The sequence below is a fragment of the Pleurodeles waltl genome, chromosome 3_1 (assembly GCF_031143425.1).
Source record: "Pleurodeles waltl isolate 20211129_DDA chromosome 3_1, aPleWal1.hap1.20221129, whole genome shotgun sequence".
Classification (NCBI taxonomy): Eukaryota; Metazoa; Chordata; class Amphibia; order Caudata; family Salamandridae; genus Pleurodeles; species Pleurodeles waltl.
In genome coordinates, this window is record NC_090440.1 from 675,270,620 (window position 1) to 675,294,148 (window position 23,529).

Sequence of the window (23,529 nt, forward strand, 5' to 3'; positions counted from 1 at the left end):
TTATTGCATTTTAATTGTTTTGACCTGCATCTTATCAGATAAATAATATAGATTTTTCTAAACACTGTGTGGTGTATTTTTGTGGTGCTATATTGTGTTGTTGTATGATTTATTGCACAAATACTTTACACATTGCCTTCTAAGTTAAGCCTGACTGCTCAGTGCCAAGCTACCAGAGGGTGGACACAGGATAATTTGGATTGTGTGTGACTTACGCTGACTGGAGTGAGGGTCCTTGCTTGGACAGGGGGTAACCTGACTGCCAACGAAAGACCCCATTTCTAACACTCTTATATACTGGTTCCACATTCCTTGCCCAGAACAATTTGTCCTCCTTGAACCGTGGCTGTTGGAATCCCATTTGGTCTAGGGGATCCGTCTCAGTGGTTTCTCAAAATTTGAAGACTAATTGCTGCAGCCTGGAAGTTCAGATTGTCAGAGGTCTACGTTTCTGCAGTGGAGTTTTGAGACTCTGCTGGGGTCGTTGCTTGGTGATTTGCAGTCTTGTCCGCATGCAGTGTGCCCCTCAGCTGGCCGAAATGTTTTGAGAGATACTTTAACCAGCTGTCTTCTTGAATGTACTGTTTTTGACAGGGCGTGTAGGATGTTTTTGATTTTTCAAAACTCTTCGTGCTTGTTGGTATTGAGGTCATGCAGCAGTTTGGCGCTTAGATCATTGTTAGCCTCTCTTCTTTTGGCCCCACCTGTATTTTCTGTAGTCAGATTTTTCATTTGTCAATTTATCTTTCAAAATGTTTTTTTTTTTTTTTTTGAGCTTTTTGGTAAGCCCAAAAGGTTTGATTTGCACAACTCTTTAGTTCCTTCGTTTTTCTATTAGCTTTCAACTTAACTGTTCTGTGTTGGTAGCTGATGCATCTTCCTGCTGCCAAGTAGTCGGTGGCAAATTGAATGGAGAATTGCATGAGGCAGAGTGAAGAACACTTATATCAAACAGGAGGGCTGAGAATGTACCTTTTGCTAATTCAGATAAATCTTGGATTGTACTGGATGACAATTTCATCCTCTTGTTGTTTATCATATGAGTACTGCCTTGTATTGTTCCCTGTGGTGTATGACTGTCTGGGATGCAGGCAAGGCACAATTCTTGTGGTAGATGGTCACTTTCACCCATTGTTATTATTGAGAAGCTAGAAACAAGGTGGATAAGTAGAGCAGAAAGCACAGTAAAGTCTATTAGTGAGTGGGTCTTATTGTTGTGATATATCAAAGAAGGTGGGCTATCAGTTTGGAAACGACAGCTGATTGTCTTAAGTTGAACAACTTTAGTTCCTTTATGGGCTCTTTGCCCATTTTGCTGTGCTTGAAGGCGGGCTTTTGAGTTTGTTCTGGGACTGACCAGAACACGTCCTGGGCTGTTAGTAACTCTTCATCTTGCTGACACTCAAATAGATTCATATTAAAATCCCCAGAGAGGATTATTTCTGTTGGCTGCAGACCTTTTTTGAAAGTCAGAAATGTCTAATATTAGATGTCCAATGGCTTTTTGTTTTATTGCCACATTAGGAGATATGTATATATTCATGAGAGCCAGATTGAACATTTATGGACATTGTTTGAGAGCAAGCTGAACAATTTGCAGGCCACTCCATGCCGTTAGTTTCATTATATGATTACCTTTCAAGGCAGCCTGGATGTAAATTGCTGGGCCTCCAAAGTGACTGCCAAAGATGGCTTCTGTTGCTGCAGAAACTGAATAAATGATATCACTTGGGATCGCGGGCACCTTTTGTACCCACGATTTCTTGTAACAAGATGATCTTAAATGAAAACAAGAATCCTAGTGTCTCGCTATTAGCTGACTTGTCTGACAGGCCGTTCATGTTCTATCAACAGATTTTTAGTTTGTCTACCAAATCAGTCGAGCTACAGTGGCACCGGTTCTTGCTTGCCTTTTGGGTTGGTTCAGGGCTCCGGAGATCCAGCTCCAATTGTGGTCTAGTAGTAGCACGTTGTTGAATGCCTGGCCTATGGAGGGCCATAGGAGTTAGAGGGCCCAGGCGATTTACTCAGTGCATTCCTCAAGACCGATTGTGGATTTTTGTGGGTACTGCTGAGATTGTGGTTCCTTGTGTATGCAGCTAGAATAGTAGAGTATGTATCCCTCAGTTTTTAAATCTCTTCTACCCTCGATATCTTGTTGGCTGCGGTAGGCGACATCCATGTTACCATAGTGGTCTTGTTGATTCATCCTGAAGTAGAAACCATAAACTCCACAGAGACGATATAATTTGAGCACAATTTATAAGTGCCTGGAATTTGTCTTAGGAGGAGGAGGATGTTTCCATGATTTAAAAAAGTCATTGTGCCCTCTCGATTGATACTCTCGGTACATTAGAATTACTTAGCTGTCAGTTGTGCCGTGAGGCGAAGCCTCAGGGCTAGAGGCACTGTTCTAGCTTTCTAGGGTTGATTATGACTCTAGCCTGGAGGACGGTTTACTAGTGCCCATTTGCACACTGGGCCTTGCTATGGTGATTGTCTATTTTCGGTTGGTCTTTTTTATGGGCACTGTTATGACCTGAGCAGGGCTTTTGATGCTGTCAATGGACTTGATGGTTTGCACCATCGACATCGCTTCTGTTTCGGAGCATAGCTTTACATTCTTCGGCTAATGGCGTGGTAGTGCTGATGATTTGTTTTTGGCCGCAGGGCGGTAGCTTACTTTCTTGGTCCCGGGCCTAGTGGGAAAGGGTCCCTCTGCTTGTGTTTCCAATTGGTTGCCTGCTCTGGAGGATCCTTTTTCATCTTCTTTGACAATTCAATCTGGCAAAGACTTTGCGTTGCCAGGGCAGCCTGCTTGAGTTATCATTTGGTCAGCCAGATCAGGCCAGTGTTGTTGTTTTCTTGTTCCACTAATGCATTGTTGCTGCGTAAATTTGGATTGCAATTTAAATTATTGAAAAAGGAGTAGATATTTTCCACACAGCAAGGTTAGCTTTCTGCATTTGTGCCTTCCATCGATCTTCACCACCACCTGTCACTCGTTGAACCACTGCTATCGAGGCAGGAACAGTTTGTATTTGCCTGCAAAAATAAGATTTGCTGGTACCTCTTGTGCCTTCCATCGATTTTCACCACCACCTGTCACTCGTTGAACCACTGCTATCGAGGCAGGAACAGTTTGTATTTGCCTGCAAAAATAATATTTGCTGGTACTGACGAGGTACGGTGCTTATGGGAGCATACAATGCCTGGGGGGACTTGGCTTTGATGACCACTGGACATATTCTCTTTAACCTCGTATACTAGGGGAGGTGCAGCCTGTATGAGTCCCTTTGAGATCTGGATGGCCTGAACTTAGTCTGACTTGCTGGTCTTTCAGGCTGCTAAGCCTCCTTAAGGCCAATGAGAATATTGCCTAGAATAGAGGGGTGCAGGAGCAGATCAGCCGAATAATTTCTACACAATCTCCCAGAAATGAAGAATGTCATGGGGTTTAATAGCTTGATCTGAGTGTCCATTTTCATAGACTGATAGTTGAGAGCTTCGACTATTAGTTGCAGTGTTCTCAATCTTTGGTTGGTGCTTTTTGGTAGTTCTGTCCTTGCCGAAACATCTGTTGGTTCATTCGATTTATGCATAGTGCTGACATTCCCTGGTTCATGGGCCTCGGGTTGAGTAAGGTTTGAAAGATCCAGATGGTTACCGCTGTATGAAGCTTTCATTGCTTTATATTCTGCTGGAGTAAGTGATGGCGTATTGTGAGATGATTTTGTAACTCAATATGTTTGATTTTGCTGAACTAACACATTAAGTGCTGCTAGTGTTTGTAAGACTTTTGCATCAATATGATTAACCCACTTGAAGCCTGTTTCGCTGAGTTTTCATGGCTTCTGGACCAGTGAAGGAGAATTTGTGGGAGTAGAGAGTGAATTCTGGTTCTTTTCATATTCCATGGCTTTGATTATGAAGAAAATATTGCCACTATCCTCGTAGTCTGATGGTTGCACATATTTTTTGCTTGATTTGCTGTAGGGACATGGTAACGTTAATTTTCTAAATGTTCTACTAATAAATGACATGCATACTACCTTGTGGGCTACAAGGCTTACATAGGCTTAGGCTCACTAATATTTTAAAGGAAGGTTTTTACATGTCAAAAAGGTTATTTTAAAAGGTAATACTGCTACAGTCTGATTTCACAGGTTAAGCCTGATTGATGCCACACACACTAGTGGATGGAAAAATACGTACTGCAGTCCACAGGTGTCACTAAACCTTGGGTGTATTTCCAAACCATATACTTGGCCTTCTAGAAAAGTTAAAAACGGCAATCAGGAATTAGTCAGTTTCTCGATGTTTTAGGGGTTAGGACACATATACAGCACACTGGACAGCAGTGCCACATTGTGCAAGCTTCAAACCAGCAATATAATAGGGCCAGCAAGATGGTGATACATTTTGAGTGACACACAGAAAAGGCGGATTTCCCCCAGTGGGAATAGGAACAATGGGACAGTTGTAATTGGAGGTGTGGTATCCCTTGCTGGAATACTGTTACGCCCAGCTTGTAATCAAGGCCTCTAGTGTTGGTCAGGGTCTCACCTCTGAAAAGAGAATTTTAGAATTATTTCAGGTTAACACATGTTTAAGCTCTGTATTTACAGTGAACATACAAATCATACACATGCATGATTTAAACACATTACAAACATGCTGAGCTTTCAGGCAGCAGTTCAGTCCGGCTTTCATGCTTCTTATAGTAAACTCATCTTTTACGTTACTGGGGTCTGACAGGCTTGCCCTTTAGGCAACAAAGTTACTACTTAGTTTGCGCACATTTTAGGGAGCCCATCAACAATCCCTCTTTAGAGAGACGTTACAGGCGCAGGCCTCAGAACTGTAACTGTAGTTATAGTGTAGAAGTTCCACTGAAAGAGCTTCAACAGGGGTATGTAGTGCTGAATGTATTTGTGAAGCAGCACACAAAAGTAGAGATGAGCAGCCAGCAAGCCTACCCCTTGAACAGGGGCAGCTGGTGTATTTTAAAAGAGGGGGGCAGAAATTTGAGACCAGAGTATAATATGCAAGCAAGCATGGCAAGACAGCTCGAATTGAAGTAGAGGAGTCCAGTGGGGAGAAAGGAGGCTCTCTCCCAACCCCTCACCCTTCCCAAAGAAATGGGATTAGGTGCAGATAGGCCAGTGGTTATGGAATCAATTACTGAACAGCCAGGGATTTAATGAGCTTCTTAATTTAAACAAAATAAAATAATTGACATGCAGAAATGCCAAAGCAATACAGCGTTGTGGGTGCACACAGTCTCTAAGGGCTTTGTGGCTGATCACAGGCGACCAGGAAGTGAATAGACTTCCCCAAAGAAAGTAATGTAGAAATACACATGCACAGAGTACTTAAGTATTTAACACACAACAGTGGCACAATGACTAATTTTAAAATATTAATTTTGAACTATTTTTGCTTCCACTCTGATGACAAAACCATTAGTGAACTAAGAGCCAATTCAGTTATGTGCACTCTATATGTGGCCTAGATTAGATAGCGCAACATTATATTCTATCACATCAAACACAAGATCTTTGTACAGTGCATGTATTTGAAGGTGCTCTGATAGGTGACAATAAAGGAAAAAGTGACTTTGAAATAATATAGTTGCCTAGGATCACACAAGTTGCAAGAGGAGCAGACAGTATTAGTCAATGTTTTCTTATTTCATATTGAGCAGCCGCCACCACTAGAGAAGTATCTCTTTCTGCTTTTTTCTTCTTAACAAGGGTAGGATAATATTAGAATATAGGTGACGGGCAGAACCCTTATTCTATTTTTTGCTAGTTTCACACAGTGCAAGCTTGCACAAGAGCACTTCACACTCTTGGGCAGAAAGACCCGTCATATAGTTAGGAAACGGCAGAGGTGCTTACTTGAGCACCTCAACATCAACAGGGAGATTAGAGGCCAAACTTAGGCTTCATAACGGCAATGAAACTGCAGTGTTTGCTGATGCCCTGGCCAGTTTCAGAGGGTCTGTTCTCTGTGGTGTCTGAACTCCTCTCTCCGCCCCAGCCCACCTGCCACAATTAGGATGGGTGAACAAACAGCAGTTGCTGGGGGTCAACGCATGAAGCACAGATAAGAGACACACCCACTCCTTTATCGTCTCCATGAGCCAACCCCACCCCCAGTCACTTACTTCAATGGAAGTGTACAAGTCCTGCCCTGGCCCTTTGTAAATAACGCCCCAAAGGAATGCCTATACTTAGAAAGCAAAATCCACCACGCCCACAGTTTGTCGTTGCTGGCCAGGCATATGCCTCCAGGGCGTTTAAGACCCCGACCAGCCACGACATGCACATTGCACAGAAGGCAACCTCCGCTTATTTCCTCAGCCCCACCCTATCTCCAAAAGAACATAGATTAAAATTGGTTTGTGACCAAGTAGCACACGCAGATTGTTTCCTGCTCCTTGGCTCTTTTTGATCATCTTCTTTCTAGTAGGTCAACACCTTTTTCACCATGAAACACCAGCCGCCCTGGAATATCCATCAGATTGCATTGAATTAGTATGCATAGGCTTTGGATAGCAAAGTCATCCGCTGTATTACACCTGCTTAACATGTATGTTACTAAAGGTTCTCAATTGGTTCATACAGATCTGACAGACATGGGACCCTAACAACAGAGCTACCCTTTGTGTTACAGAGATAATAAAGGCATGGACATCTTATAGTAAATCCTTTCCCACATTACACAAGCTAAGGGCAATGATACAACTGCTGTCCGATCTCTTAAAGGCTCATTCATGTGAGAGAAATATTACCCCCCCCCCCATGTTATACAGGGTGTAAGGCTCGCACTTTGAAAACTGAGGAATAGGTTTGCTGCTACTCAGAGATTTTACAGGTTTAGGCCACACAGATGACATAGCCATCAGGTTACAATAATTTAATAGGCCTGGGCTTTTAATAATATAATATTACAAATAATATAGTTATCTGTAATATTACTCATATGTTACAGAATATAACTTTTCGGACAGCAAAGCTGTTCTCAAGAGATACACAGCATACAGAAGCATGTCTCTGACAGAGCTTTCAGTTGGATTACAGATATCTGACAGACACTCGTCTGACAGAGTATCTTTCAGGCTTATACCTGTAAAATCACAGCTGTCACCATGATGCCAAAGGGGCCTTAAGTACGCAGGAACCAGGCATTTCACAGCAAAACTGTCCTAAAACGTACACATATCATATGGGTGTGGTCTTTTATAGAAACTAAATCCATCAGGTTACACATATATTACATGTAGGTTATACATATTTTCTCACTCTGCCATCGGCAAAGGAATCTGTTCTCAGTTTACACAGGTCTTTGAAGCTGAGGCTCATTTACCTATGTCACAGGGTCAGTAATGAGGCTTTTGACAACAACGTTGCAGACTCTTATTTTTAGAGTTAAACAATGACTTTAGGAGACAGATTCTATCCTCATTAAATTCTAAACAAGTACACTAAACATTGTATGGTTTCAAGATGACACCCACAAAACCTATAGTTTTTATCTGGGTCTCTTAGCTGCCAAAGAGATTTATCCTTCAATAAGCCAGGTTGATATAAGATAAATTTCATTTTGACTGTCAGCAAAAATGGCTGCTTTAATCTGGGGCTATGTTATGAAATGGTTGTGTGTGTGTGTGTGTGTGTGTTAACTTTTTTTAAAAAAATACACCTATATATTAAAAAAGTTGTTGCTTTAGATATTCCTAAGGACTAAGTTATTTGTAGTAGTAGATGGTAAACCATGGGTGTGAGCACTTAATAAAAGCATTTTTATCCTCAATAAACGAAAACGTTTTAGCACTTCGATTGGCAGCCATTTTAAATAAGTTATAGATTACTCCTTCTGACCACACATCACATAAGCGGAGTCGAATTACTGAGATGAGTGGTAACTCAAGTCATTGTTTTGTTTCTAGTCTGGAAATTTCCTGCCACATATCAAAATAATTGAGGTGTTATTACTGGAATTTTTCATTATATGCATTAGATTGATATATGCAAGTTCCCTAACGTTGAGTCGATTACGGAGACCAAATTTCGAGACGATCTGGCTTTGAGCTGAATTTGTAGGAAGACAAAAGATTTCTCTATATATCTTGGGCATTTTGGTGTTCAAAAATCAGACAATTTCAGTTGGGGCTTGTAGGAGGCTGGCCCTCTATGTAGTTTGCAAAGCTGGGCACACTTTGCAGGGGGTCCAGGCAATCACACGTTGGTTTACAGGGGTAAAAACTAGATCACAAAATGCTCTTATTTTTAAGGTAGCTTGGTCGAGCAGTGTAGGGAAATATATATTTTTGACCACTGACTTTGCGTTGCACCACTTGGCATCTGGATTAGTTGTTCAGTGTTCACCAATTGCAGATTACATTTTGTATTTAGTTTAGCTGCCTATTGACTTTATTGTGGCGTTAGACATTGCAGTTGAGACCTTGTTAAATGCAGCTGTTTTTTTCCACATGGTAAACTGTGCTTGTTTTTCATATTCTGTTTCACTGAACAGTTAGTTAGTCAGCATGATAAGAATGTACATGTTTTTTCAGTGCAGGGAACGGTTCGGCCTTGGGAGAAGAGCCTTGAGGTGGTGGCCAGTTCTCAACGCTTTTCCTTCCAACTCTGACCTACAGTCGCCAGCATGTTTGAATATTTCTCTTTCATCATGGGAGGGGTTATCTCCAGAAAGCGCTTTCGGTTCTTTAAGATATAAAAAGGTGGCCCTGCTCAGTAGCGGTGGATTTTCAATACCTCATTCAGGATTAGACGTTGAATGCCTGACACACACACCCGTGAGGGTGGATATCTCTTTCTCGCAGTTGAGCAAGGTCATCTTCTTGCTGGCATGAGAAAGATGAAGAGCTTGGCAGGCCCTATGGTGATGAATTTTTACTTTATTCCTTGCTTTGCAGTTATGCTATAGTATAATAACATATATTTGCTTTGTACATTGCAGTTGAGAATCATTGTGGTATATTTTTCTTTCATAGCTGTGACTATTTTTAAACGTGTGCTTTCGACCTACTAATCTTCTTTTTAGGAACTCCGTGGTGAAGTAATAATAAATGTCTTCTTTGAACTGAGAAGTGCATTCCAGAGATTTTTGTCAGCTCAGTCATTAGTGAAAGCAAAACAAGCAGTTAGACCGATCTTGGAGAAGTGCAAAGCATTTGTTGTACTCGCAGCATCAATCATGCAACTCGCACACTCAAAGGAATAACAAGACCAATTTATAAAAATACGTCATATTTTAATGTCATTTTTAAGATCGAGATTATCAAAATTGGTTTAAGTAATTTTGGAGATATGTATTTTTGAAGTTTAATAAAAATAGTTTTTTTGTGCATTATTACGCACCATAGGAATCAATTGAAGGTCATTTAAAAATACATATAAAATCGTACAGTTGGTTTACCAAGTTCTTGTTTTGCAGGTTAGTCGAAGTCGTCGGTGGGCACACTGTGCCAGCTGGAGAAGTTCAGTTGGCTCCAGTTCCAGCAGGAGAAGGTCTCTGGAGCTGGTGCAGGGCCGTACGGGGGACCACCTGGAAAATCACTGCACAGGTAAGTTTAAAGATGGTTCCTTGGGGTCCCCTTGGAGTGTTGAGGCCGCAAGGGGTGGGGGACCTTTAGGGCACAGCACGTTCTTTGGTGCAGGGTACGGAGCAGTGGTTTGCAGAGCGAATTGGTGAGCCAGGAGCAAGCTGTGTGCAAGGATGCCCTCTGGAGCAGGAGGTAAGTTGGTTCACAGGTAATTTGCAGAACAACGGGGGCACTCTGGCGGGAGGCCCAGGGTGTTCCGGAAGTCCCTCGACTGGGGCTTCCTGCTGGTATTTTTTCAGCCCCAGGTGGGCTGGTTTTCTTGGTGTCCAACGCTGGCTGACCAATCCCCAAAGTATTGGCACAGTTTGACCGCTGGAGGGCACAGCTCCACAAAACCTGGCACACTAGCAATGTTTGTCCTTGCGGTCGTTGGTGTTTAGTTTGTTCCAGCTTTGGTGTCTGGTTCGGGAGTTAGCAGCTGGTCAGTGAGTGACCCACACTGGCTGGCTAGTTTTGTGCTGTTGTAGAGTGCTACTTCCACTCTGGAGGGAGTTCTATGGCAATTTTCGAAGCCTGGAGTTCCTCTAGGGACAGTTTTTCCAGTTGTCCAGCAGCTCCTCGGCTGTGATTGTCGCGTCCTGGGTTCATCAGGCAGGGTTTGGCTCCTTTTGTTTGTTGCAGCAAGTCCACAGTTCTCATGCCTTGGATCTTCTTGGGGCTGGTCTTCTTTTGTCAGTCAAATCTGATTTCTTGGTCTAGGGATGCCCACTAAATACTGTATTTAGTGGGTGTTTTAGGGGGGAACCTGGTTGTGACCAGTGGGTCATCTACCTTACGGTGGCTACACCCACTAAGTGGCCACTTCCTGTATGGAGGGGTCACTGCCCTCTACCTGGTTGTCTATTTATGGAGGAAAGTGAAATGGAGTGTCCACCTCGCAGGAAAAACCTTAGGAGTGGTGCATGCCAGGTGGGGTCACTCCGCCTTCCGTTTGTGTATTTTCCTGCCATTGCTCCTGCCAAAGGTGGGGGTTTGCAAGGGCAGTGACCATCTGCTGATAGCTGGAGGCCTGGGGGTCGGGTTTCAAAGACGATAAGCCCTTTGAAGGTCAGGGCAGTGCACATTCCTGAGTGAGGGGATGTTAGCACCTCCACAAAGGAAGGGCATTGTTCTACAATCCAGTCAGATGGATCTCTCCCACAAGGTTGTAGATTGGACGACTGGCAGTGGCAGGCTGGATAGGACCAGTCAGCAACCGTGCCAGGGTAGTTCACTTTTGCAGAGGGCACCTCTAAGGTTTGGATTCATCATTCTGAGTTGTTTGATACCAAACACCCCAGGGTTCAGGGTGGCCATCATGTAGCTGGGAAACTTGTATTGACCAGTGTCCAGCACATGTATTGAACTGGCTGCTCTGTTCACGCACTCTGTCCCAGGTTTGGCAAGGACACAGTGGGGGCATATTGCTCATTCATCTATGCCCTCACATATATTATGGTGCACCCTGTCTTAGGGCTAGAAGGCCTGCCAGAGGGGTGCCTTATCCATAGTGTATGCAGTGTATGGTGGACAGGACACACAGGCAGTGTGCCATGTTGGGTCTGTGTTTTAGGTTTGCCCCAGAGTACCTAGCCTGCAATGATAGGACTGGGTGTGTCTGGGTGCATGGCCCTAGAGGGTGGCACAATTAGTGCTGCTGCCCTCAGGGGCCTACCATTAGTACCCCATGCCCTGGGTACCTAAGTACCTTTTACTAGGGACTTATAGTGGTAGCTAAAAGTTTATCCATTTGTGACAATGCATTACAACAGTTTTAGGGAAAGAGCTCGGGCCCAGGGAACCTGGTTTGCAGGGGCCCTGGGTGCTACATTTTCTAGGCTACATCAGGCAAAAAGTGAGGGTTAACCATGTCGAAAAAAGGCCCTTCTTCACAGGTCTGCGGACAGACAATAGGTCAAAACTGGATCTGATTTTCTTTTTACTGTTATTAGCAGTGGTTTGAGGAAGGTACCTTGTAGTTTCATATATAACTGCTTGAATGCTTTGCAACAGTGAGTTTGCTTCTGTCATAAGAGATGCTTTATGTTCATTAAAGGAGCGTTGCTGAGCAGAAATAATGCCCTGGATATTTGTAGGAGGTTACCATTTCAACATTCTGATCCCTTGTTGTTTAGCCGTTCTTGTTCCTACCATCATAACATTGGTTTTATCTACAGTGATCTCCAGGCTGTTTATTGGGGGAGGGGCGATAACCAGTCCTACTTTAGCCCTTTTGAGGTGTAGATTTTACCCTGATTCCCAATTTGTATTCTGATCCACGCTTTTGTTTTTAAAAGCTGTTTGGCCTTTGGAATTTGGGTAGGAATGGACCAATTAAATAGTTTAAACCACAGAAGTTGTCTTGGAATTTTGTAAAATGCCAACACGAGGTCGATAAAGCTGGTATATAATGTTGTTTTTATAAATTAGAACTGAGGAGTGGTAATCTTTTTATCTGTCCCCATTGCACATCGGAATCCAGTTTGTGTAAAGGGAACTATCCTCTGTTCTTCAATCCTGTCGTTTAGATCTTGTAGGATAGCTTTGCAAAAGTATTTAGCTTCTGTATCCATTAGGGCTAACAGCCTGTATTTTGAGGGGTTCCTAGCATCTCCTTTCTTATAGATTGTCTGCAACATTGATCAATGCCATGAATCTTGGAGTGTTTGAAAATAGAGGCACTCATTGAATAACATTGCAAGCAAGGTCACCAGGAGCCTGGATTTGTTTTTTAGCAATCGAAAGGCATACTTTATTGGAGATGCGATGAGCCAAAAATGAAGGTTGATGTTCTATAACAGTTGAAGAAAAAAGATCCAGTTGTTTTCAGCGATGGCGTGTTTTACTAACAAGGGGTGGTTGTGTGCCAACTGATTGACGATGGGCCACAGTGGTTTTAAACTGACTTTTCTGCAGGCACCAAATAAGTTGAGCCAAAGTTTCTCATGTGCCTCCTTTCTTGTTTGTAGTCTTTTTTGTTGTTTTCTTACTTCATCCAGCAGGAGTTGGGTCTTTAGGTTTGTACCAATACCTCTTGATTCCTTTTGGAGGCAGTTTTGTTTTTTGACGTTCTTCATTGAATTATACATCTAGTTGAGAGTGAGTTTACTTTTTTATATATATAATGTTCTTATCATTGGTTTCTTTCATGCAGACTTTGTTTTTTCTTCCACATTTAGCTCCCATATCCCTAGGTGACCAAACTGGTTTATTACAGCTGGCTGTTGAGAGTCTTTCATGTCTGATAGAATCAGTTCTGATTTTCTAAAATAGTCTGTTCCATTCCTTCTCCAAAGTAGCCTCTTTAGGTTTGCCATATTTGTTAGTTCTGTAATTGGGCAAAGCTTTTCCAAAGGGAAGTTATTGTTTATTATTGTGGTTAACTGGGGATGGTGATTGTTTCGATTCGGTTTTCTATTTCAAAGTGCCGGACTGCTGAAACAAGGTCTAGGCTGACTAACGTATAGTTTAAAGTGGCATTACTGAACATTGTAAAGTGGGTTGGTTTTCCAGGCTATTTTTTGTATCTTCCCCCACTGAGCCCTCCTAATCGCATAGAGTGGAAACTTTTTTTTTTTATCAGGCATTCCATTTTGGGTCATGTTCACAATTGTGGAATGTTTCATAGCATGTCCTGAATGTTTTCTTCCTTTGTCTTCATTTGCAATGGTTATGGTTAAGATTGAAATCACCTGTCATCAGAACTCTGTTTTCTTGGAATCTAGGAGTTTAATAGGGTAGTTGTTTTGAAGAGTTCCACAATATTTGCCCTTTTCCATTTATGTCCTGGATTTATGTATGCATATATTAATACTATCTGGGCCGATTTTGTTTCCTTGGCGCCAATTATCAATGCAAATGGCTTGTAGCGCTTTTTTTTTGTATATCATGGTTGTAATTTTTGGGTTTTGATCTAAATTGAGAGATATAGCAAACCCTCCTTTCCCTTTCCATTTGCCAGGGCCCTTTTTTGCATGTTTATGAAATGCTTTGAAGTCTGGTATCAGTGTGTCCTCCACTCTCCATGTTTCTTGGAGGCATAAAATATCAAAGGCCCCAAAGTATCTTACTAGGTCTTCATCCTGTAATCATTTTATTGATTCTTCCAGATTACAACCGCAAATCCTTTTCTTTTGTTGTTGGTAAGGCTAGTTATTATTCATGCAGACTTCCGTTCGTTTAGGACTGTTGCTACCCAGTGCCAAATTCCAAAGGGGAAGGTCAATGTGATTTCGGTAACCTGTTTATGGGCTGATTCTGATGTCTTAGCCAATATTATTGACAGATTGCATTGCAGAGCAACAGATTGGTTAGTTTTTCTGTCAGATTTTAGATCTCAGCTAGACAGAGCATGTGCTGTCTCAAAGAGAAATGTTCTATACACATTGTGGGTTTTAGCTCGCCCATTTGCTGGCTCCATTTGTCGCTCTCCTATTCTTTCTTACCCATTTGTCCATGTCATTCATGCGTTATGCCTCTTCCTGTTTCCTAGAGCACTGACCAATTACTCCTATTCATCGACTGTTCGTATTTTAGGATCTGTTTTAGGAAATAATGTTTCCTTTTGTTAAAGAGCACTTAACACGAGCGATCTTGTTTTCACTAGCTCTGAACTGTGTAAACATGTCTGTAAATCTTGTTCTTTATCCCGTCACATTTGCTGTGTATTCAAAGACTGAAATCAAATGTCTCCATCCCCCTCCCACTTCACTGCTTGGATACTAAGGGTCAGTGAAAACTCTTTGCTTTTTTTATTTACATTTCCCTTACTGGGACTGCTTACATCAGGTAATGGGAGCTGCTGATGTCCCCACCAGGCTTCATTCAAAGACCAAGATCAAATGTCAGACTCTGTTTTCACGGTGCCCCAGCTCCGTGCCCCAACCCCCTCCCGCTTCACTGCTTATTCTAAAATTTAAGTATGTATTATTATTGGTTGCTCATGTGCTCCCGTTGATTTTGGTGACACTTTTTATTAATATTGCTTGTTTTTTCTTTGCTGGCAAGCACTCCGTGAGTGCACATATGTTTTCCAGCCAGCTCCCTGTGTATGAGCCTCTTCCCGCTTCATGTGTTGGTGTGAAGCACTGTGGGTTTCTGTGCAACCCCCTCGCTCTCACTCCAGGTTGCTATCTCGCTTGTGGGCTTCTGTCCCCGACCCACATTGCCAGTCAGTATTACCATGTGTAAAAAAGTACAACTAAATGAAGTAATACTATCAAATAATGTGCCGCATTATGCTGCATAATTTGCCTTTTCTTGCCGCAAAATGTAGTCAGCCATGCTCATGATCTGGTGCTCCTGCACTGCATAATTCCTAAGAACATAAGTTTCCGCCCGCTTGCCTAACGGTAAACAGGCTACAGCATTGTCTCTGGCTTGTAATCGAGCCAGGGGCAATGCTGTAGCCCGCAGGGTGCACCAGCGCCCGTGCAATGTTCACTTTCTGCAAGTAGACAGTGAACATTGTGAGGGTGCTGACCAAGGGGGCCCCTTCACTGCCCATGCCAAGTGCGTGGGCAGTGCAGGGGCACCCCTGTGGCCCCCTGCACCTGCTGTCTGCCAGCCTTTTCATGGCAGTATTACTGCCATGAATCCACTGGCGGAGAACGAGGTCGTAATCCCCAGGGCAGGGCTGGTTGCAGCTCTGCCCTGGGAGATTAGGACCTTCGCCACCTCCAGACCACTGGGATCCAAGATCCTGGCGGAGCTGGCAGTCCAACCGCCAGGGTTGTGATGTAGCCGTCGGAATGCTGCATTCGCGGCGGTCCAGACCGCCACACTCGTAATGGGGCCCTAGGTGTCTTGCAACCCTTTCTGTAATAAATATGAATATGTTAACTGTGAATAGTATACTGATAGTTTCAAATCAAAAAGGCATACTCTGAGAAGTGTAGAGAAAGCTTGGAGACAGAAATTATGCCCAGGACCAAACTAAGAGAAGTAAATTACAATTATAGTTATTCCTGTAAGCTGGGCCTTTTGTGACTGCTCAACAGTGCAAATAGGGGGCCCCCCTTTGTAGCTAGGTTCTTTATCCAGTGACATGAATTATATAATTGGTTCTAGTTTGGTGCACCTTTTCAAAGTCCATGCTTACGATAATGTGCATAAAAGAACTTTGTTTCATTTTTTTCTTTTTTTTTTTAAACTCCCCTTCGGTTAGAAATTGTTCCAAAATGTTATTCTTTGCAATTGATGTTCTGAAAAGGAATTTCCAAAAATGCCATTTTGATAAATATTTCAGATTCAAACACACATTTTGTGATAGATTCCTCAGGGCACTCTTAATTTTCAAAATAGAAAGAATAATGGAATGTGTTGAATTTTGATTTGTTCTTGTTATGGTGTAATGTCATTTTAAGCATGACATGTGAAAGTTGACAAACTTTTTGTTGAAGTGTATGACCTCGGTGACGGTTTATAAGGTGTGTCTGTAAAATTGCAGATGTATTAACAAGATAGTGTGACCAGATGCTAAAACATCAAAAACTGAGACATTTCATAAACAAGAAAGAATGACTATAGTTTCACATCCACCGAGTGCCACACAATGACTTAAAAGACAGGGCTCAGCAACATATAAAACCTAGACAAGGCAGTAATGGAAAAAATTAAATGCAAGCATTTCACAGCCTGCCATGTGTGCTAATTAAATTGATTTATGAAACTGTGTGCAATCAGACATGTTCTGAATTAAGTGAAATTTGCCAGGACAGATGATGAAAACACAGGACTTTTCTCATAAATCTGAGATGCCTGGTCACCCTTTAACGAGAGCTACTTAGGAGTCAAGTATTACAGCTACTTTTTCCAGTGTAAGGATTGATAAATATCAAAGCACACTTTATTAAATTCATATGTGAGGTATGGAGGTCATTTAGAACTATTACATTGTATGCTAATGTTTCCGTTGATTGCATTGGTTATATACGAGCTATGCAAAGTAGCTTTTCTATGTGGCCCTGTGGTAGAGTATTTTGGCTATGAGACTTAAGGCTAAGGGTTCAAGCACAGGGGTGCTGACATACCTTTTGTAAATTGGTATTTGTATAGTAAAGCAATTCTGCCTACTGCCAGCATGGGCTTCAGGTCACCTACTGATTGGTTCTATCATCATTTTGCCCATTTTATATGCACCAGAGTAAATAAGCATTTGCTGCTGTCAGTGCAGTTTTTAGGCACGGATATTGAGCGCTTTCCTGATCGTTTGGCAATCAATGATAATCCGGATCACGGTATAGCGTTCTTATCATTCTCGCGTTCTTATTATTCTTTTGAGCACAAACCTATGTCCAATATGGTGCGGAATAAATTATAAAGTTGACAACTTTCTTCAATAACATAATCCCCGGCTGTGGGTTTATTCATACTTCTTGATGTAGAGCTGTAAATCCTTACTTTGTTTGAATGTTTTCCCACTCCTTACTATAATTTGTTCAAGCCCTGTGAGGCAGTCTGCGTAGCATTGACCAACTTTACATCTCTCCATTCAACCTCCTGACGAAGTTGGCATCTTAACTTTTCCATTATACCAAACTTTCTTATAGACTTTAATGGGTATCATTCTCTGTAATAAACATCTAAAGCAGTGTTCACCAAATTTTCTGTATAAACCCTACAGACACAAGCACTCGCCCCCTTTGAAAACTATGCAAAACGGAGCAAACACTTTCTGCACACATTATGTTTACACATGCGACTGTAGCACAGTACAATCACATTGCATGATTGCCCTGCACTGTGTGGTGTTGACTCACTGGATGCACATGCCTAAAATACATTGATAACGCCAATAGCTCTCGGATTGCCGAGACCTGTTGGTTTTGTGAATGCTTGTTTAAAGTACTTATTTCGTGCCTAAATAACCAATAACCACTGTATGCTTTTTTTCACATAATTAAGGATTTGCCACACAAGCCATCATCTGCTGCATTACCTGCAGAGCTTCATAAAAACATTTTGATTCAGCTCAAACGGATGAAAGTTACAAAAAAAAAAATGGTTATATGTGTTTGTGCTCATTAGCTGACCCTTCGCAAAGGCTGGTCATCCTTCAGTTGCTTTTTTATGTATTTGGTTGTAAAACAGGTACTAATGAGGTGAACTCTTTGCCGTGATATTATAACCATGTGTAAAATGTTCAAAATAATGAAGTAATACAATTAAAAAAGTGTTGCCTTATGCAGCATAATTTGCCCTTTCTTGCCACATAATGTAGTGAACCCTGCCACATTATTGAGTGCTCCCTGCTGCATAATTCCAGTGGCCTGGGTATATTTGCTTTGGAGGTTTGTTTATACTAATTCACTAATTATTAAAAATCGATTTCTGTTTAGAGGATAAAATTAGCCACATACACGGAACTCCATATAACCAAAGTTGATTCCTTGGTATCTGACCTTGCACTTTTAGTAAATTCTATTGGCAGTATGTGAGTGGACAATAAATATTTCAGGGGGCGAGGAGTTGCAAGCACCTTTGTGATGTTCCCTCTGTTTAGTATGTCAAAGGGTCCTCTTGAACTGGTATTCTGGGTGGAGGATCATATTTTGGCTTTGAGGTAGTGATTTCAGATTTCGTGACATGCCCTCCAAATGGGAATACTGACGTTCCTGGGTGATGGGTATTATTGAGGAACATTCCTGTAGTTGGGTTCAACATAGTGGAAGAATCTGCTCGATCTGTATCTGTTTGCTCATAGTGAGATTGCCCGTCTGATATCTTTGTCTTTGTCACTATGTGAATGTCTGGTGAGTGGTTTTGAAGATGCTATTTGTACTTCATTGCTGGGCAATGTTCTTGGTGCGTGTAGTTTTTATCTGACTTTGCAGATGAGATTGGTTTCATGTTATATTCCCAATTTGATTTCATTGATTTTAACATTGGCTCAGACACATTACCTGTAGTAGTGTCTAATTGCTTTTCAATTTTAATTCTTTGTTGAGGGGCATTACTTTTATTGCATACTTTTATTGCATCTCGTTAGTGTCTGCCTTCGCAGCCATGGTTAGTATGAAAATAGTCTTAATTTTGAGTTGAGCAGTTTTAGCCTAGAATCAGTCACAGTTCGGCTTGAAAAATCCATCCTTGTTTTTGAAGTATCAAAAGAAAGTGTTGGATCAATTCTTCTTTTATTTGAATTTTGTCTTGTAAAAGTTGGAAATTATTTATGAGTCTTAGTTATCTGAGTAGTTAATGTTGATGGTATTGGATTTAGTTGACTAATTAACTTTTATAGTAGCTCCTTGGGTTGAGCCTTTCTCAGTCTTTTGTTGCCTTTTTGTTAGTGTGATGTAAAGTTTAATTCTTGATAACTACCGGACTAGCAGTTACAGTTCCTCTGAGAAAAGTTGGATGTTTACTGTTTGAAATATTTGCTGATTAGATTTTCTGTCAATTTCAACTAATCTATAGTAGGAGTATTAACAAATCCATAAAAGCATACAGAGAAACACATTATTCACCAGATAAAAACAATGGCATAAAGTTACCATAAAGTGCAAATGTGAATATACAGTGCAATATAACAGAATGTGTTAAGGATGCAACACCTTCATATAAAAACAAAGGTGCAAAAAACACTCAAAGATTTCATATGTCAAAATACCCTAAAGATAAACCAATAAACACAATTAAAATCAGTTATAAAATTAATCTCAAAGATAATTAAAAATTCTACATAACAGGAGCACGATCATATTCCTAACATATACACCCAATAAATTCATTTCATCCATTATTATTCCAAAATTTAATCTGTTTCACAGCACAACCTTTCTAAATGACTAAGGGCCGCAGTACGAGTTTGGCGGTCCGAGGAGCACCAAACGTGCAGTGGTGGCTGCACTCCTGGTGGTCTGCCTCCCATATTATGATCCTGCGGTCGGACGGCCAGGAGACCGCTGCCACTACCAGGATCATAGATTCTGATGGGTTGGTGGTGGTCTGAGTCGTGGTCAACCACAGCAGTGCCGAGTTCGGCACCACCATGTCACAACTCCACTTTCTGCCAGCCTTTTCATGGTGGGGTCCCCACCATAAAAAGGCTATGCAGACAGTGTGCATTCCAAGGGTGCTGGTGTGCATTGATCTTGGCTACCAAAGGAAGCAAGGGCCAATGCCCCCGCACTGTTTCCGCCAGGCTGACTGGCGGAAACGTTGTAATACAACGTTTTCACTGGTCAGCCCGATGGAAACATCATAATATGATGAAGGGTGAGGCTGTCTGCTACACAATGGCCTTACAACATGAGGTCAATGGTTGATGGGATGGCCTTTTCAACACATGGCACTTGGGTAAGTTTCCTCAGCAAGCCTCTAATTTAGGAAATGCAACCATATTGTGAAGCACCTGAAAGTGTAGCCCAGTCATGTAGACTATTTACTGCATCTTAGGGCCTGGTTACGAGTTTGGCGGTCTTGTTACCGCCATCCCAGTGGTGTCGGAAACCCTGACTGCTGACTAGGCGGACCGCAAGCCAAATTACAATGTTAGCGGTTTGCTGAGCTAGAGATCAGCTGAGTCACACTGACACCCCCAGCCATTTGCCAACTGTCTTGACCGCGGCTGGGGAATAGCAACTGTCGGAGGGCGGTGCAGACAAGGAGACCACTGTCCAGATCATGATGTGCTTTTCCATCAAGCTGAGTGTGGCAGTGTGGACCGCCTACTTTGAGATGGCAGAGTCGAAGAAAATGGGGTGCTAGTTCTCCCATTCTGTTCTTTTCCTGTCAGTCTCCGAAGTGGCCCCTTCGTCCAGGTCCCCCGCCCCTTCACATCACCAACTCCACCCCCAAAAAACAAAATAAAAAAAATCCAGGTAATTACCTTTTACATTTTCTGCCATTGACTGGACTGGGCATATATGGCCCAGTCTCCAACAATGGAATGGTACATGGACAAAGTATTGTTACACATGTGTCATGCATAAGTGTAATTTTTTTTCAAAATGCACATAACTGCATCGACACAAATTAAAAAAATATATCTTGGATTGCTGACCTTGGCGGTATGGTGGTCCGACCGCCAAACTCATAATCAGGCCCTTGGTTACATTAATCAGCCACAATATGGCATGATTTACTAGATGAAAGGCACTACTCAAAACTGCAAAGCGGAGATGAATGTGCCCCTGTTGTGCCCTGGTATATTTACTGGTATACTTATTATTAGATTCTGGTTAAATCACTGCTCCACTGTTCCAATATCTTTTCTAAAGCCAGCCATATTGTGAAGCTGTTAAAAAAAAAAAAAAAATGGCCATTCTGGGCCCAGGCTTCCAACCTACCTAAGATCACCATTTCCATTGTTTTATCTGATAAATCTAGTAAGAATATTGGGCGGAAGCACCTTGTGTCCCCCAGCCCCCTTTCTTAAAAATGGGTACAATTATTCTCCCGCTTCATGTCGAAGGGAAATATCCCTTTGCTGCTACGTTAAAAACTTGAGTTGAAATAGGTGCTCATAACAGTATGTGAGACTTGAAGGCATCCACTAGGACCTCGTCAGGGCCTGGAGCCTTCCCAAGAGTACTATTTTCTAAGGCTAAAATGACTTCTAAACTAATCGTCTTTAGGGGTAAGAATGATGGAGGTGGCTGTACGTTGCCTAAGCATGCACCAATTTCTATATTGTCTGGATTAAAAATCCCTCAGAAGTGTCTAATCCAGGCTCGTGAAGCAACCGAGGCCTCTGCAGTTGGCTTGGTGTTATCTATTAAGAAGAGGGCATTTATAGTTTTCCATAAGATACAAGTCATCCATTTCAGCTGCACGTACCAGATCTTCACATGCCTATTCAAGTTCTTTCTTCCTTACCATTAGTGCATTTTATAAACCTGTCTTAAGTCCTTGGTCACCTCTTTATCCTTAGTGAATTTTTGTGAAGCTTTCCTTAGGTTCTGATTTGCTCTAGTGCAACGTTTGTCTAACTACCCATGAACTTTACAAGTGCTACAAGATTTCTCAATAGGGTGCTTTTATCTGCAATTGCTACAGTGATTTTCGGAACACCATTAGCAGGGTATCAGCATTAGAATTCCAGTAAGTTCAGGTGTTAAAAGCTTTGCGATTTTCCCTGATTACATTTTCTAGAACCCTGGCATCACCGATTCCTGCCCACTTCAAACTATCACCATTTCTGCCTCCTGTTTGTATAGGGTATACTACATTTAAAACCATTTGCCTGGTTACAAGTAATATTAAGAGTAAGGCTAAGCACTGAATGATCACTAAGGGTGGATGGTTCTATATTAAGGGATTTAGCCCGGTTCAAGACATTTATGGAAACTAATATGATCTGTTATAGAAAAGTGGCCTGATCCCTCCGTGCTCCAGGTTTAAACTGTGCACGGCTTCATTTAAGGATTCACCATAAAGATTACGTGAGAAGTACAATAGGTCTTTCCCGAAGAAATTATGATAACTACAAATTGCAATGTTTGCATGTCGGCATTTATTTATTTATATAAATATCTCCAGCCCAGATATACCTATTGTCTGCACCAGTATGTTTTTCAAACTTCTCCAGGTCCTTTCTTAGCTCCGCCACAGCTGCACTTCGTGTTATTAAAACATTATTATAAAAATTAATCAAAATCACCTCATATTTTTGGCCAATAAGTAGATACACTATTTGGTAACGTGGGGAAATAGTGTAGGATTTCTTAATAACAATGGGGGCAAGGGTTGAAATTAGGATGGCTAAGCCCCCTTTTGCTCTTTTGGAGCCGCAAGGGGTTCGGAGGGTAAGAACGCTATGAAGCCATTTACTTGAAAGCCTTCTGTGAGCCAGGTTTCTTGCAGACAAATTAAGGGGGCACAATTCAGACTTCTTAGCCAACTGGCATTCCCCAATTTATTCCTTGCTCCCACAATATTCCATCATTTGATTACCAAAAAGTAACAGTTGGTTTGGTGGTCTCTACCAGATCCCTCCCTTCACTCTATTGACTCCGTGGTGATTCAAGGGCCTTGGGGCACAAGCCTAGTTCTGTACAATCCTCCTGTCAATCTTCTTAGTCTAGACCAGACAAAGGGGCAAATCTATTTGTCATGGTAAGTGCAGGTGTAATGGGCTCTTCCGGATTATTTGTGGAAGGTACAAAAGTAACTCAACCAAGTGGTATACTGGGTGGATTTTATTTTATGTTTTGTGTGCACAGGTAAGTGATCTTAGTCCATTTCTGTTCTTCTTTTTTTTTGTTTTTTGTCTCTTGTCACAGTCCTTCTCTCTCTTGTCTCGTTGTACTCCTTTATGTGTGTGCTGATGTCCTTTTGTGGTTCTCCTCTTTTACGGTTTTGAGCTTCGTGAAGCACCTCCAACACAGACGGGACCCTGCATGAGCCACGTATCTAGGGACGTGGCTGGTTCCTCTGCCTTGCCCGCCTTAGTGCTTTCTGTCTTTGCGTCAGCCGATTCTTCGCCCTTGATCGTCTTGGCCGTCTATGTAGTTAAGCTTGTCTGCTGTGTTAGTCAGTCTTCCTCCTCTTCCTCCACTCTGTACAGCGCTTTCCGTCTCCTCTCTTTTTTCCGCGCCGATCTCCTGTTTTGCATCTCTCGTCTCCTCTCTTTTCTCTGCGCCTCTCTTCCCTTTAACCTGGATATCTGGGTTTTCGAGGGGGGTTTGGCCCTCGGTTCTCTCTATCGTACCCCCAGAGTACGATAATAAGGGCCCTGCTTCCTCGTCCCGTAACGGGTTGTTGAAACCCTGTTAAACACACTCCCCCATGGAAAGGGCTGTTCGAGACCTTGCTCCACAGGATGTCTGGAGAGGTAGTCCGCAGTAGACAATTGGCTACCTGGGAGATGGTAAACCTGGAACATAAACAGTTGAAGTTCCATAAACCATCTCAATATCGTTGGGTTTGTCTCTTTATGTCGGGCTAACCAAGTAAGGGGAGCATGATCA

At 42.1% G+C, this 23,529-nt stretch overlaps 1 protein-coding gene across 4 annotated transcripts in view; it reads left to right on the forward strand.

Moving 5' to 3' along the window:
• Positions 1-23,529, forward strand: part of CYB561A3 (cytochrome b561 family member A3) — a 129,405-nt gene that overhangs the window by 11,726 nt on the left and 94,150 nt on the right. The window contains exon 1 of one of the 4 annotated variants that reach the window (XM_069223271.1): positions 9,495-9,598. The exons of the other annotated variants lie outside the window; for them this stretch is intronic. The gene's annotated coding sequence lies outside the window, so the exon portion shown is untranslated. Of the gene's footprint in view, positions 1-9,494; positions 9,599-23,529 lie in introns of those variants that run through there. 4 annotated transcript variants of the gene reach the window in all.